We start from the raw sequence: 12,409 nt of genomic DNA, 5'->3' as shown, positions 1-12,409 counted from the left end.
CACAGCATTGCCATGGTCTGCTTTGTCTTTATTCTTTACCTGGTTCTCTTATAAAATCTACTTCAAAAGAAGTAGAACATACAGAGAACATACACAGTAACTAATTTACTGTGTTAGTGTCTTTCTGTTTTACACTAAGTAAAATATAACAAGGTTTAATATCAAATGTACAGTCAAGAAACAGCTGGGTTTCTTTTGTGGTGTCCCAGAACTGCCTGAAACAGTTGAATCAAAGGTCATTGAGTAATCTTTCTCATTTTTCATATGTATACATGAGATGCGATGCAAGTCCTAATAGAGCACCCTGATAAAGTAAATCAACTAATTACTTCTTCTCATCTTTACTCCTTCCTTCTCCAAAGGAATACAGTGTTTTTTCTCAAGAGAAGTTGTATTTTTGTGTGTGATTTTTTTTCCCATAGCTTCTACTACTATTATGAGTGATTGTACAGATAAATTGGACTGCAGGAGTTCTGGAGTCATCAAGATGCAGTAGCCCAGAGATACTAATGTTAAATGGTGCCCTTTTCCTTAAAGGCATACACTTCATGCTTGCTTTTGTGTAGGGCAGTGTAAGCACAAGAAAATTTAATACTGGATTTACATGTATTTTCAGAATTACGAATCATTATTACTTGGCTAGAAACGTACTGATAATTAATAGCAAACAAAAAAGCACTTAAAATAATGGTAACTTAAATATATTTACAAAAGTAAAAAGCATATTAAAAAGTCTGGTTAGTTCATGACCATAAAACTCATACCCACATGAATAACCCAACTTAAATATTCAAATTATTTTATTGTGCATGACTTGGCAATACAGATGGGAGTAAATTAAAAGCTAGACTGAACAGTTGTTCAGCTCTTTCAATATGGGAAGGGATATCCAAAAAGAATCCCAAGAAGGGAATTGTGATTTAGTTACAGTTCCAACTCAGATGCCGCTTTGATCCATAAGGAAAACAATTTATTGCAATCTGTTCATTTTACTACCTTCTTTGCATAAGCCTTTTTCAGCTCACTTCTTCGTTAGGAAGAAGTGTTAAGACTCTTTCTTTTGCTCTTTTTTTTTTTTTTTCTAATTACCTTTACTGAAAAAGAAATATCTAGAGACTCCATGATCTGTATAGGAACTGCAGTAGTTAGAATGCTTTACTGGATCAAGACTAGATCTCTCTACCATGCAGAGTTGAGCCATAGAGGAGAAATGCAAGTTGCTATAATAAGCCAAGTGCAAAATTGGATTACAAAGTCATTAGAGGCTGTAGTTGTTCAGCACCTTTTAGGCCCTTGGGAAAGATTATTAAACAAATGAAAATGGTTTTAGAACTAAGCATTCAGTTCTTTTCAAGTAGGAGTTATTATTTTTTAACATCTAATTATTGTGCACAATATTGGATTATATCAAATACAAAATTTAGTTTATTGCACCTATAAAAGCAGATCAATTCCAATGTAAAACCCTTAAAACATACTTCTTTTTTCTTCCTTTGTCTGTTTCTGTAAATTGGATGTTTAGATAACCAAAAGCTTATATTCCTCTTTTATTTTTTTTTTTCTTTCTAATATTTCTGGTATGTTTTTTAAAAACAGAATGCCGGAGAACAGTCTTTAAACTATCTAAAATCATTATATTTTTGCATACTATGTTTTAAATTAATAATCTGTGATATTATATGAAAATAACTTATTTTCTTTATGTACCTTAATAGAAGCACATCATTTCTCTTTTTTTTTTTTTTTTTTTTTTTGCGTATGTGTGGTAAAAATAAATATATTTCATATTTGACTGACTATTCTAGCCATAAGTATACCATCAGTTGGAATCATTGTTGCTACCCTTCAGCTCCTAGCAGTAGTTAAGTGCCTAGGCCCAGCACATGGCAGCAGAAGAATCCAGGGGCTGGTGCTTTGTTGTGGTTCTTGTTTGGTTCCTTATGTCTATTAAAGAATGGCAAATTTTTGATTGCGACTCCAGTTTTACCGCTCACACATTTTCCTTGGAGGATTGCCCTGATCCTGCCCTGGTCAGACTGGAGTACCTGGAGTACTGTGTCTAATTCTGGGCTGCTGGGTACAAAAAAGACAGGGATCTCCTGGAAAGAGTCCAGCGGAGGGCCACAAAGGTGATGCGGAGCCTGGAGCATCTTCCTTATGAGGAAAAGCTGAGAGACCTGGGTCCGTTCAGCCTGGAGAAAAGAAGACTGAGAGGGGATCTCATCAATGTGATCTCATCATACCTGAGGTGTGGGGGACAGAAGGATTTGGCCAACCCGTTTTCAGTGGTTTGCAGGGACGGGACAAGGAGTAATGGTCACAAGATGGAGCCCGGGAAGTTCTGCACCAACATGCAAAAGAACTTCTTTGCAGTGAGGATGACGGAGCACTGGAACAGGCTGCCCAGGGAGGTTGTGGAGTCTCCTTCTCTGGAGATATTTAAGGCCTGTCTGTAAGCCTACCTGGGTAGCCTGCTCTAAGGAACCTGTTTTGGCAGGGGGGTTGGACCTGACGATCTTTTGACGTCCCTTCCAACCCTTTCAATTCTGTGATTCTATGATTGGCTATCAACTGCCTAAGCATTCTGAGAATCACCTGGTCAAATAGAAGACCACCAATCTGGAACCAGTTCTAAAACAGCTTTTTGGAAGTGTTCTCAGTGTTCTGTAAAGAGGAAAAAATAACCTTTTTCCTAGAATCATATAAAGTATTTTCAGAAAAATTCCTTCCTGATCCATACAGAATAGATATAACAAATAACATGTATTATGCCCCCTATGATTACCCTAACATGAGCCTGGACAGAGGGAATCTTTTCTTACTTAGCTGTCTCCGACAAATGGCTTTGAGGTGCTAGTCTCAGTCATTTGTTTTTCTGAGGCAATAAGTTACTTAACTCACAATACATATCCTGAGAGGTGGTAAGGATTATGTGAATTACAGGGACAAGACAACTGCCAAATTTGGTTCAACTACAGTGGACTGACTCTTCATCTTCAAGTAAAATATGATTTCTCTCTCCTACAGTGGTTCTTTCTTGGTGTCTTTCCACAAAATTCTGTCTTGTAGACACATCAGGTTTTGTTGTTATATTAGGCATGGAAAGCATCAGAAAAGATAACCGTTGTCTTTAAAGATTGATACATTTTCTTCAAGCTTTTAACTTGCAGTTTTTCAGAAGCTGACTGGGGCTACACTGTGAAAAAAGAAAAAAAAAAAAAAGAAAAAAGCAGTAAAGGTTATCACATGGTAGAATAGATCATCCAGCCTAGTAAGTGAAAATATATTGTTGAAATAATAAGTGAAAGCTTGTGCTTTGGTTACAATGCCATAAGCAGGTACATGCTGCAACAGGACAATATTTTTGACTATTTTTTCCTCTTCCTTTCTCCTCAAAAAGGAAAATATATGCAAATGAGAACTGAATGAAATATATAGTAATTTCATGTCAAACTTCTTAGTTTTAATTTCTAAAGAACTATTCTATGATTATAAGAAAGAGATACAAATATGTATATATATATAATTTTTTTTTCCTTTATGACTTAACTTTTAGTTTCTAAGATTGCTTTCATTGTATTCCAAGTAAAGAAATCTAAACTCTGAAATCTCCTTGGAATTCAAATTAAATCAGTGTTTGATGGGGACCACCAATACTTTATTTATTAGTATTTTGTGAAGCTTTTTTTTTTCCCAAACTTCAGTACTTACATCCATTCCAATTACTTTTCCTAAGTTCTTTTCTCCTGAGTCCGTACTCCATTTAAGTTCATAAAATACAATGTGTAAGTCATGAGTTTGTTTCATTACACATTTTTAATTTTTTTTTCTTAATTTGTAAACCCTTTCTATCACAACTTCTCAACTGCATGAACACTGTGCAGCTCAGTTCCAGATCTGAAAAGCCCCTGCTGTTCCATTCTCAAGTGTATCTTGAGTGCTGTCTGCCAATTTTTGATTTTCACCAGATTATGTAGCAATTAAGTTCAATTTAGTAGAGAGAGAGAGAGAGTTAAATAGATCGGCTTACTTGAAGGCTATCAATCAAAATCTATTATTTTCCTGGAGTTGAAATGGGAGGGATGATAAGAGCTCCTGAGTATTTAAAAAGATACTTAAATTATATCTCAGAACTTTTTGTGTACAGAAACAAATGTGAACAGATTTAATAGGTCCTCTGAAAGTTCCTGCTCTTATACAACAGACACCACTATCAGTTGTCTTATATTTCTGTTGCACCTGCAGCGTGCAACAGTGTACAACAAAAGGCAGTACAGGCTCTAATATAACCCTTCAAATTACTGTTTCATTACAGATCACAAATAAAATGCAAAAGTTAGGCAAACTGAATATAAAGTGAATCTATTTTTTTAAAATTGTTTGATTTTCTTATTTCTTTCATTGGGACCAATATTTCTGGTGTTTTGCTGGCTAACATGAAGTTCCCATTTGGTAACATCAAGTATAATTGTGTGTGGAGATGACTGAGATACAAAATTCATGTATTTTACACACTCATTGCAAGAGACTCTGAAAGTCGATAATGTTTTTTCTGAAGAAGGACAATGCAATGTGCATTTCAAGAGGAGTACTGCTAATGGAGATTTTAAAAATTTGTTGAAAGAAAATACAGTATTAGGATACCAGTGACTACCTAAAAGAATCTGGAAATTCACCACATTTCCTTTTTAGCAGACTTTGACCATTTCAAATATGATTTACAAATACCATATATTTCTGGTATTTAAAATACAGTTGTCCAGTAAAGGCAAAACTGTTTAGATTTTTTTGTTTGTTTGTTTTTCATTCATTTGTTGTTTTCTTTTCATTTTCATTTAATTTGTTTGTTGTTTAAACAAGGAGAGAGAAGTATTTATTTTCTTCTAGCATCAAAAACTTTCAAATCCTACTTTCTAGGGTTTCTAGACATGACATCTCTTCTATAAAATGTTTGCAGTTTTGTAAGCTTTGCACTCGCTTTGGGAGAACCTTAGTCTACTGTTTGTGAATGAGCTCAGTATGTGGATGTAGGGATGTGGGAAGCAGTCACAGTATTTAGCATTCTCTCCAGCTCAGACATTTCTTCATCCATCCATCTGCTTTTTCTGATTTATTTATTTATTTTTTTTAATAAGGTCACTAAGACTATTGTGATGTGTGACCTTTTAAAAATCATAATACTGCAGAAAGTTATGTTATAAAGAAAGAATGTTGAACACTATGTCCAGATGTTACTTAAAATAGGTTTTCAGATATAAAGAAAGAATCAAATATGAAAACACAGTGGATAAATAAATTCTTTCTTTGAAGCAGAAGGAAGAGGAAGGGAAATGAGGTCACATCTATTTTGACATCCCTTTTAAAAGGAAGAAGGAAAATAAAGAGGTTTTAAAATGTAGTGGTGCTCCAGAATGACTGACTAGATCTCAAAGACAAAAAAGGCAAATATGGATCATTTAGCCTTCCATATGATCACTACACAGTTGTTTCTTACAGTCTCATGCTTTGTCTACTTTATTTCCAAATGTTCTCACCTTTCACAATTATGTTACTTTTGGACAGATTTCAGATTTCTGAAATGTTTTTCTAGTGTCCAGTTTACTGCCTTCATTTATACTATCATTTTTACTTGGAACTTCATTTTCCCTGTACCATACTACATAAAGATTTTCTTCCTCAATGTCTGTAATCTTCAGGTATTTATAAATGATAAAATCTCATTTTACATTTTAAAGAGCTATATTGGACTAATCTGTCCTCCAAATAAGTTAGTCTAATAACTTCATCATTGTTCCATCTCAGAATATCCTATTTGTTATTATCATTTTGGTTATAAGGAGACTAGACTTAGGGTAATTTTGGACTCAGGTTGCATCAGACTCAGGTAGGGTACATGATCAAGATGATGGAGTAGGTTCATGTGAAGTATGCTAGTAGCATTTCTTGGTCAACTAATATTGCTAAGAACTTACTTCAGGTGCAAGAAATATACATGATCAAGGCTGTGGTGACTGAGATTTTCTTCTACTCAAAGATAATCATTTATTGTCAGAGATGAATAGGGGCAACAATCAGTCATTTGGCCTCCATCTTCCCTGAAGAAAAAAAAATATGTTTCTGTCAATTGGCTTTAAAACTCTAGAGAGTTTTTTCTCCAGGTATTGACAGTAAAGCAGCATAAAAGAGGTTTGGTATATTAGGAATTGGATATATTTGGTATTATTAGGAATGCTTATTTATTTTAAAATTTTAAAGTTATTTAGTTTCAAATCTCTTATATTTAATTAATTTACATACTTTTTTATTACATATAATAACACTTAGCAGTTCTGTAGAATACTATTTATTCTATTTTATAGAATTTTACTAATTATGATCATACAAGTTCTTAGAAGTTGGTTAAAAATATATAATCCTTTTTTTTTTTTTTTTTTTAATGAGGTGATTGCCCTACATTTTTTAGTGTTCTGTGTTGGATTTGTTGGCTTATGAGGAGCAAACACCAATTCTTAGTTAATTTCTTTAATTAATGAAAAAACATACTTGTTAAAAACAACAGTTTTGCTTTAATTCATCCCTTTGGACAGCTAGACTTGTAGTAAAGCACAAAGTTAAGAGTACAGATAGCTATTTCATTTATTTTATCACATTTTAGTGTATTATCATGTTTTTTTGTTTAGCATTCATTGTGAGACTAATAGGCCTAAGTCACAGTGTTTAGTGCTTGCAGCAGTATATCTAATGTGATAGACTCTTTTTAGAAAGAAGTAACAAATGTGGTCTCTGATTTATAAATAAATTAATAAAATATCATAAAGAATTTATTATCTATTTGGTAAATTGCAAAAGAAGGAGAAATTTTTAATCTTCATATTTCACAGAAAAATAGGAGGGAAGAGAAACAAAATTTATAGTGCATTAAACACGTAACCCAATAATTCATTATATATGCATGTTGCAATACCCCCTCATTAAGTGTAAACTTTTACACTCAATGGTAAATCAGAATGGCACTTTGTCAACTATTCTGTGTAAGCATTGTATTCTTGAAATGACTATGGTCCAAATTTCCATATTTTCTTTACGGAGTTCATGAAGTGCCTGTGATCATCAGGTCAGTCATTTCATGGCAGCTGATGACCATCTGGAACACTTGAAGCCATGAGTATATTTGGCCAGTAACAGTGAAGAATATCCAATCTAAAACTCTTTATTGGTCTTGCAGACTATCATAATAATTGAATTGAAAAAAAAAAAAAAAAAAAACACTAATTTCTTTTTTTTTTTCCTTTTAAATATTCTGTCTCTTACACATTTCACTTGCCATTGGTATTTAATGGTGGTGTTGGTGTTTAATTTATATACATATATGCCATGTACAAAAATAAGGAAAACCGTAGAAAAGCATGTTTTTTGTTTTTACTTTATAATGGACTACTTTGGTGAAGCAGCAGTACTGCATGTAGTAATAGGTGATAGGTTACTAATATATTATACATAACCCCAGGATGATAATTATATTATTAGTGTTATAGTTGGCATTAATGACTCCAAAGCAGACAAATGACCAGTAGGTGAGAATGGTTGTCAGAGATGCCATTGTACACACCACATTGTTTCTTGTGAACAAGATACAGAAGAAATAAATGCGCAGTTCAGTGATTGCTGGTTTTAGCTAGCAGAAAACTTTTGTTCTTAACTTTTTATATGTATATATGTATATATATATATCTGTATCTATATATATATAAAACCTGGCTCATCACTATATTTCTCTGGGCCCTACTTGCTTTATCTCTATCTTGCTTCATATTACAGGATCAGGAAATCCATGTGCCATAAGAGGATATTTTATACCCAAATTTATTCTATCATTTTTGTGTGCTGAAGATGATGGATGAAATTACTTACAGCATTTCTAAGTGATCTGTTGTTTTTATTAGACCCTGATAGTCCAGCATGAAACAGGTATTTGCATGTTCTCAGAAACAGCCTTTGGGGTGGGATCTTCCTTCCTTGATTTCTCTGTTCTGCTGCTAATCAAACCACAGGTTGGACACAAATATAGGATAGCTTTGTTCTTCTTGGCTGCTTAGTAGTCTAGAGACTTTGATATCATTTGAATTTTGTTTCTTCTCTTGATCAACATGTTTCTTTGTCATGCAGGCCTAGTCTTGATAAGTAGATCCCAATATGTTCCAAAAGAGTCACTGGGAATGACTGTGGTTAATTTTTGCATCCAACTTCCTGGGACTGGATATTCCTGATGGGAGTAACACAGATGTATTTTACTTTCTGGACCTTGTTTTTCTATTATTTTGGATTGTTTCAGACTTCATTGACTGTGTTCACCTGTTATACTACTGGTTGTTTCTAATGATGTGTGTATGTTGAAAATGTATCTAGACTGAAAGTACATGCATGGAAGTGGTATAGATGTTCATATATGAATATAAATAGTATATTTAAGATAAAATATCAGAAAGGCATGATGAAATTCAGAACTCCGATATTCTGATTCTCCGCTTGGTGAATGGTCCATTGGAACTGCTATAAAAACTACTTCTAACTGTTGTGGTTTAACCTGGCCGGCAGCTAAACACCACACAGCCGTTTCATTAATTAAAATTATTAATTTATAAATTAACTCTGTCCTAACTGAAACCAGAACACTAACAGAGAGATTTCCTTTTTAAATTAAATTGGTTTTGACAATGTGGTTGTAGTAAGTAGTTAAAGACTTGCTCGTCTTTTGTGCCAAGAATGCTTTCATCCACCTGATTTTAAGGAACACTGAGGGCTCTAGGATTTCCCACATTTGTTGCTAGAGCTAAAATCATAGAATCACAGAATCATCTAGGATGGAAAAGACCTTCAAGTTCCTCAGGTCCAACCATCAACCTGCACTACTGATTACCACCTTTAGTGCCCTGGCATTGCTTCTGGGTAAACGTTTTAATAAGGACTCTAATTCTGCAGAGTGCAGAAATTCTTCTGTTCCCACTGAATGGTACTGAAGGTTGCTAGGCACCTCAAAGGGCCAGTGAGTATCACAGCTTGCTTAGCACATGGCACTACATATGCCATTTGCAATCTCTGCGTAGAGCAGACTTCTACTGCTGTCGCCATAGATTATTCAGTCTAGTTTCTGAGTTTGTTTTGTTGTGCTTAGAATGTGAGCCCATCCCTTATAAAATGGTAACATTCTGTGGATTGTGGCTTATGGATCTAGCAAAAACAGGTCACTGAAGAAGTGGGAAGAGGAAAGACTTGAGATTTCTGTATGAATAGCAATAAAAAAGTTCAGTTCCCTGAACATTTCATAGAAGATGTCTCCAGAAGATCAAACAAGCCAATGACTGAGGCAATGTGACAGTAATAGCAAATCTTAATATTTTTTACCAGCTTTGTTAGGTCCTTATTGTTTGTTGTGACTTGTGCATTCCCGTATACTCTGTGTAACTGCGGCGGTATACAGGATGCACTTACCACGAAATAAGCATATCCCCAAAGCCTCAGGGTATTGAGCTACCCTTTTGTTCCACATAACTTACTGCAGAAGTGCTCACAGAATGACATGCTTTACTGTGTGTCACCTTATTGCTTTATTATTAGGCTTCTCAAAGGTCAGATGGGCTTGACTCAAATTCATAAGAAAACAATGCTGTACAAAGTTGCTTTTCCTCATTTTTTTTTTTTCTACCAGAGAATCTGCTTATTTTTCTGAGGCCTGCAAGAGTATTTTTGATATTATGTGAAAAGCAGAGAACTGTTTTCAATTCCCATTGTGGTAATCAATGAGATGTAAAATTGCAGAAGTTGCATGCTGCCTAGAGCCTCTCCTGACAAACTTCGTTTGGTTTGTCAGAATGCATAAAACACGTAGCATTAGCTCTATTTCTCTCTGATGCAACTGAGCACAGAAAGAACCCAGCTTTTAGGGAAACATTTTCATTTGCTTAATTAACACTGCCATGGCTGCCATACAGAAAATTCTTGCTGTGCTATGCATGTTTCTTAGGATGGGTATAGAGACCATTACCTGTATATGTGATACAAAAAAAAACAATAAACTTATGGACTAGCGCTATAATTATTTCACTTTTGACAATTTCATTCAAACATAGAAAAAAATCAGTCAAGATAACCTTATATTGTATTCTGTATTTTTATCATATTTGTGACTACTCAGGAAAGTTGTATTTGTTGCTATGCAGTTAGGAATCAGTTGGATACTGATATATAAATTCATGTTAGTAGTTCCTAATAAATAATTATGCAAATAATTATTATGATATATTTAGGAGTAAGAAACTCTTAATATTGTATGTTTTGGAATTATGTAGAGTTTGGCATACGTTTAAAAAAAAAAAAAAAAAAGGCATTGTTTAGCCCTAAAATATTTTCCTATGGATGTCCTTATGGGTGGAGTGATTGTGTTGCTTATGACATTAGTAGTGGGCCCGAAGCTTCTTGTCTGTGCCTCTGACGCAGATAACTATAGTCATCACTCATCAGTCCCTTGGAGGTGTTTATAAAGTGCTCTGTTCTCATTCCCTTTACTACTGGAGAATACATCCATTTTGTATAATGACATTTCTCTTGACTACCTTAGCTGATAAGCAAAGAAATGAATGAATGTTTGTAAATGAGGTATTCTTTCTCTGCAGTGGCTATTCTTTTAGCATAGAAACTTAGGTGATTGCCAGTTTCTATCTCATTTTGAACTGTTTTCTAGAACTATATTCCCCTTTTGTTTACTTTCCTTCAGGTTGATTTTCTAATGAACAAATGTGAATGAAGAGGCAATATCATTGCAATTTCCAAGCTTTCCCTAATTGCATTAGTTTTTTGACAGCAACAAAAAATAATAATCCTGAACATTGAAATGAAAGTTGGGATTATATCTTAGTGTACTATACATATTTTAAGTATACCAGCTATTACCTCAATTAGCAGGTCAGCAGATAGGAGTTTCTACCTTATGACTGGATTGCAGGATCTGGATTGAGGAGAACGCAAACAGTGGAAATAATAATCTATAACATCTGTCAAGAGAAAAGATGAAGAGGTGGATATGTTGGAATCATTCCCTTCATAAGAGCTCACCACTTGTGAGCTCTGGGGGATATCTGTCAGGGGATATGTGGAGAATGATCTGAACAGAAGAGGTCTGAAATTCTTCCTGAGAGAATTTAACATTTCTCAGCCATTAAAACCAGATTGTATACAAAAACGTGGTATTGTTTCACAGTCATGGTTTTATCTGAAATTCCATTTCTAAATTCTGATAGCAGCATAATTTGTTGGTTTTGTGTTTGTGAGGGCTTTTTAATTGCTTGGGTACAAAAATCTGTTTCTCAAGTTGAAGCTTGGCCTCATGATACAAATTCTCAGCCAAGGAATAAGTTTTATTTCTGGAGAGCATTTGAAGAAGATGGAAAAATCATGTTTTTATTTGTTTTTGAGTTTCACATTTATAGACATATTTTCATATGAAAAAATCCTGAACTGCTTCAAGTTCCTATTTTAATACTTTGACACCTTGCTGAAATTTTGTTGCATTTGGATTGCAATTTGAATTACTCCCTCTCTTTCCCTCTCTCCTCCCCCTCCCCTCTCTTTCCTTTCCCTCTCTTCTTTCCCTACCATTGGATAAAATGGCCTTTAATAAGAAATATATGGTAGTTCAGAAAGAAATAAAAAAGTGATGAAGCTTATAGTCTCTAATCATTAGATAATATTTTATAAGTCTTTTTAGGAGATTAAAAAGACTGAAGATATAGTGTAGGCTCAATGAGTCCTCCTTTTTGTCCTTCTCAAAGTATGACTAGGCGACCAACTAAGAGTAAAAAGCAGTTTGATGGTTTCTTTTCCACTGTAGGTTTTATCCGAACTTGAGTCTCCACTCAATTCAAAAGGTATTCATCCCTGAACTGTGTTGTAGAGTAGAACATACGTATTGTTTTCTGGTGTGCATTCCAGGACACTAATCAATTTATGTATGAGGGTGGTGAGGCACTAGAATATGTTACCCAGAAAAGCTGTATATGCCCCATCCCTGTAAAATCTCTTGAAATCTCTGGGTGGACAAATGATTCACTAAATGTATCTAAATAGTAAGCTATCAACTGAAGTGTTATTCTTGATAACACACTGTTTATTTTGATCTGGCAAAAGCATGAATAGTTATTTCTTTTAAGTACCTGTTGAATGCACTTTGTCAGTATCTCCTTGTTTTTAATCTTATGAATTTCTGAGATGACTTCCCTTACCTGGAATTATTCACACATGTATAACAATGATGTGTAGCTATGTACATACAGGATAAGACAAATTTTATTCTTCATTAATATAAGACAAATATTCTTTGTATCCTTCTGAAGTAAATCCATCATCTGAAAACTAG

At 34.2% G+C, this 12,409-nt stretch overlaps 1 protein-coding gene across 4 annotated transcripts in view; it reads left to right on the top strand.

Moving 5' to 3' along the window:
• Positions 1 to 12,409, top strand: part of LRRC4C (leucine rich repeat containing 4C) — a 91,313-nt gene that overhangs the window by 20,596 nt on the left and 58,308 nt on the right. Inside the window, exon 1 of one of the 4 annotated variants that reach the window (XM_068684694.1) lies at positions 7,873 to 7,968. The exons of the other annotated variants lie outside the window; for them this stretch is intronic. The gene's annotated coding sequence lies outside the window, so the exon portion shown is untranslated. Of the gene's footprint in view, positions 1 to 7,872; positions 7,969 to 12,409 lie in introns of those variants that run through there. 4 annotated transcript variants of the gene reach the window in all.

This window comes from Anas acuta, chromosome 5, assembly GCF_963932015.1.
Source record: "Anas acuta chromosome 5, bAnaAcu1.1, whole genome shotgun sequence".
NCBI lineage: Eukaryota > Metazoa > Chordata > Aves > Anseriformes > Anatidae > Anas > Anas acuta.
The sequence above is the reverse complement of the archived record's forward strand: the minus strand, read 5'-3'. Positions and strand labels throughout refer to the sequence as shown.